This window comes from Petaurus breviceps, unplaced genomic scaffold, assembly GCF_028583685.1.
Source record: "Petaurus breviceps papuanus isolate PSGF00001 unplaced genomic scaffold, PetGlider_PUasm1.0 490, whole genome shotgun sequence".
Classification (NCBI taxonomy): domain Eukaryota; kingdom Metazoa; phylum Chordata; class Mammalia; order Diprotodontia; family Petauridae; genus Petaurus; species Petaurus breviceps.
The window spans coordinates 4,671,137-4,676,150 of record NW_027186352.1 but is presented as its reverse complement, the minus strand read 5'-3'; positions in this window follow the sequence as shown (position 1 = coordinate 4,676,150).

The window sequence follows — 5,014 nt, the reverse complement described above, 5'->3', positions numbered from 1 at the left end:
CTGAGGTTACTCCTATTCTTAAGATTACATCTTTTGGAAGATGATTTCAGTATTGTTCGGTCTGGGAGATGGGAAGTAATTCTAGACTGAACATTTCAAGGAAAGGAGGGTAGAAACCCTCTCTTCTTTCCCCCTTATCTTCCTAAGCTAAGAATACACATATTTGATCTGGGAATGGTCCGAAAGGATATTTAGTTTCCATTTTACTTAATTTTAGAAAGGCAGTCCACAGAAGAGAAATGATCTATCTAAGCCTGTGTAGGTCGTAAGTGACAGAGCCAGACTTCTGATTCTAAATTCAGGGCTCTCCCTGTGACACAACCAAAATGGGACACCATGCCCAACATTGTTTTTTTTAACACTTCAGTACTCCTCAGAGCACCACAATATTTTTAAAGAAAATATCTTTTAATTCTTGATTATAAAAATAAATAGCTTATAGGACTTTTCCAAGAAGATACAGGAGGGTATGGTTCTCCCCTAATCTCTAACAAAAGATAAGACCCAGAGATTCCAGAAGGAGGTAACATTCCCTCCATAATGCAGCCCCTTTCCCATTCATATCTGGACATCCTGTTTTAGGAAGGGTATTGATATGCTAGGGAATGTCTGCTGGAGGAAGGCATCTGAGTCTGTGTCACATGGGAAGCAGTTGAAGAAATTTGTAATTTTCAGACTCATTGAGATATTGGGAGGAGGGGCAGGAGAGTCCTTTTCCAATACATAAAGGATTATTGAGTGCAAGATAAATTAGGCTCATTCTATTGGTACCAGGGAGGAGATCTAAGAGCAATGCATGGAAGTCACAAAGAGATAAATGCCGTGTCAGGAAAATCTCCCTAAAAACCAGAACTTTCCCAAATGTAAGCAACTACTTCAGAAGCAGTGGGTGCCTCTTCTTTGGAGGTCTATGGACATGCTACATGGCCACTTATCAGATATTTGGTAGTAGGGTTTCTTTTTCTCTTAAGAGTCCGAGTAGATGGCCTGCAAGGATCTTCCCAAGTCTAAAATTCTGCAAAGTGTGACGGGCAAATGAAAGTGCTGAATTTAGTATCAGAAGGCTGACTCTGTCACTTATGAGCTTCATAGCCTTGTCATGAGCAGGAACTGGAGTAATGAAATGTCTTGGGGTAGAACACTTGTTATAACCAGTATAACAAAGCACATTTACCAAGGAGTGTGGTCTTTGTATGAAATCACCATCTTATAGGACTATAACATTTGTGTTATAAGAGTATTCTATGCAGTGGGCCAAGGGCCAAGGATGTTGGGGCAAGCAGGGAGATTCTTGAGATGCTCAGTTACGTCCTTACAGTATTGGTGAAAACATCATGGGGGCAAACACACAGCCCTGCTTTACTCTGCTGGTGACTGGGAAAGTCCAAAAGCACCATCCATTATCCAAAACCGGTGCAAGCATGCTGTTGTATAACTGGAGTACAATGCTGATGAACTCTGTGCAGCCAGATTTTGCCATGATCTTCCACAAGGTATCATGACTGTCGGTATCAAAGGCCTTGGTCAGATTGATAAACATTGTGTACAGACCTCTCTGCTGCTCCTGACATTGTTCATGGAGTTACTGGGCAGCGAAAACATATTGATTGCTCTTTATCCTTGTGACATTATTTTGTATTCGAGTTAATGAATCCTGTGATCAAAATCTTGGCTTCATAAGTCCTTTGGACTTGTCTTAGATCCTTGTATTGCTGAGAATAGCTGTCATTTATAGTTCTTCATCATATAATATTGCTGTTACTGTATACGATGTTCTCCTGGTTCTGCTCATTTCACTTTGCATCAGTCCATGTAAGTCTTTACTAGCTTATTTTTTCATTTGTATCCTCAGCACTTGGCCCACAGTAAATGCTTAATTAATGCTTCATTCGTTAGTTATTAGATTCTTAAATCTTCTTTCAGATGGACTGCTACCTAGACCTATTTCCCCATCCTATTCTGATGTCCTTTAAAAAATCCAAGTGAATACGTTATATTCTTGTAATATTATATCTTACTTGAGTTAATGAATTCCATGATCAAAATCTTGGTTTCATTAAGAGATGCTTAGGGTATAGGGTGATGAAGGGGATGCATGTGCTGCCCCATGGTCTAGCTAGGCAGTAGCTGCAGTCCTGTGCTGAATGACATGATGTGTGGAGGACCCTGAGAAGGTGGAGGGCATCCAGAATGAGGGGATTAGGATAGGTTGGGCTGAGAGATTGTGCTATATCAGGGTTAGTTGAAGCATATGGGGGTATTCAGTCTTGAAAAGCATCTTAGTGCAGGTCGGGGAATCATCACATGTCACTATCTTCGAGTGATCTAAATAAACTGGAAGGCAAATTGGTCCTGACTGGCTTGGCCATAGTGGCCAGGAGGAGGAGCAGATAACAGGGGTTCCCAAGAGGCCATTTAACATAAATATAAGGTGGCAGGGCAGGAGGATTACTTACAATGAGCCCAACCAACGTCAGCTGGGAAGCCTTGGCAGCCAGTGGGTTCTCCTCTGCCAGTGCCTGAAAGGCAATCTGGGTAACCTTTTTTAAACGTTTGCTTGGAAGTTCTTAGGGAGGTAGACATTGGATTAGGTGCCTGTGAGAATCCTGGTAATTTTAAAGTGCACTGGCTCAGTGAATCTATAGACACACTGTGACAAGATATCTCCTATCATTAGATTATTTTAAATGAAAGGAATGAGTTTTCTTTATGAAAATAATTTAAAGACCTGGTGATATTTTCCCAGACCATTCAGGAGCAGCTTAATGTTTTTCCAGTGTTGGGGTGGGATTGGAAAAGTTAATGAAATGCACACATCAAATAATGTTATCCCCTGTTCCCAGAGTGTATAAAGACATTACCAACTGAACATTTCTCATGCATAGAGATCTAATAATGGGCAGTTATCTAGTTTAAAAGGGGAGTCCAAAATCACAAAACAGAAGAAACTACTTATTCACCGAGTGTTTTTCTGGAAGGGATTTGAAAACATTCTGGTCACTCAATGAGTAAAGAATAGGCATCAAGTGGGAAGCTCTCAGCATTTGCTATTTCCTCCTATAACCCTGAATAAGATTATACTCATATGAATTTTTGAAAAACTCCCCAATTTCCCCAATGGCATTTTCTCCCTATTCTTACACGTGACCCTCCATCACCCAAATTGAACCAGTCATTGACTCCCATAGCACAAAACCATTACATCATCTCATTCAGTCTTCACACACTATTCAAAATGATCAAGTTCAAGGGCTTGTCAGATCAGCACTGAAATAATAGACACAGATCATAAGGAAGGAGCCATGAAGAGATTTCAAGGGTTTATTCAGCTGGAGAATCTGAAGAATACATTGTGAAAAATAACGTTTTCATCAGCCAACCAATCAGCTGTTATTCTGAAATTAAATATTACAGAAGCCAGCCCCCAGACACTATCCAAAGAGAATACAGCTGAATTAGCCAGGCACGAGCTTAAGATGAATGATTTTAATGAGACGGATAACAGTTAGCATGATAATAGCAAGAGAAGAACATTTTTCAATGTCTCGTTATCTTTGGCCTTAAAAGATCATTCCGGCTGGGCCCGCCTCAATATTCAAAGAAATTATGGGGAGAGTTGAGGAAGTATGGGCCTGTTGTTTTCCTTTGTGGAGATGATAACTGTGAATCTTATCATCTTTTCTCCTGCTGGGTGTGGGTTAGCACGGTTCCTATTGCCTTAAGGCCTTCACAGGACACTGCCACACAACAAAGTATAAGAAAGATGAGAGGAAGCAGGACTTCATGGCCAGACCTTTGCTGACAGGAGGCAGGAGTAATGCTGGAAAAAGAGAGTCAAATGTACATTGATTCAGTGCAACCGACTTTGGTTCAATGCCCATTTTGTGCAAAACACAGTGTTAGGCACACATCAATTGCAAGTCCTGTGATCTGTCATTCAACATAACAAAGCATTCCTTTCAATGTAAGCAGCCCTTCTGGCTTCTGAGCTCTGTCCAGTCCTCCCTGAGCTATCACCCGTTGGGACAGAGATCACCCCATTATGACCGAAGGCAGAGGGGTGATTCAAAGGCATCAGAAAGGCCGTTCCTGGTTTTGGCACCGACACACAGTGCTCACGGCTGCCCCGGTAGTGCTCACGGCTGCCCCAGTGGGCTTCTTGGGTCACCAGCCCAGGGCAGAGCAGGATCCAACCCTGTGAGAAACTTGTTTGCTCTTCCTGGCCTTCCTCCCAAGTGGCAGTTTATGGGGCCTCAAATCAAACATTTTTAATTTAAATTAGAAACAAGCTGGCATCACCATCTTCTCTGTGTGCCAAGATTCAAATAAACGGGCACCAGACAAGGAAAAACAAAGTACATGATAATCACATTAGAATTCCAAATGTAGGAGTAGAAATATAAGGAATTACAGAATTTCTGGGAACAGTAGTTCAAGGTTGCTTCCATATTTATCAATTAATAGGATCATAGGGCACTTCCTGGTCATACCAACAAGGACTAGCACAAAGTCACTTATAATTAAATTTTTAAAAATATCTAATTTAGCAAAACTGCTAATCTTCATTTAGAACTCACTGACAGAAAAAAAATGCACAGGGGGGCAGGGGGGAAGGTTTTTTTGAGTTTATCTGCTTTCCATCAGCACCAGGAGGGAGGCTGTTAGACTGAAAAGGCCAGGTTCTCTCTTGCTATTCATAACACAGCAATGTTTGACAGGCTTGCTGAGACAGTGGGTGGATTCACAGCCAAATAAAACCTGTTTCTAAACTTTAGCACAAACTCTCATCCCTGCTCTCCTCAAGCTCTGTGAAAAGCACCATGAGAATTTCTGTTACAATGGTTTCCTTTGAAGGTATATCAGGTTCATGTTTCCAGGGACCGTCATTAAGATTTCATCTAAGGACCCCATTCTGGGAAACAGGCATTCATGTCAGAGGCTCCCTCCTGCCAGGAAAGAGCATCAAATTCACTTTTAGGGTCTCTCTCTCTCTCTCTCTCTCTCTCTCTCTCTC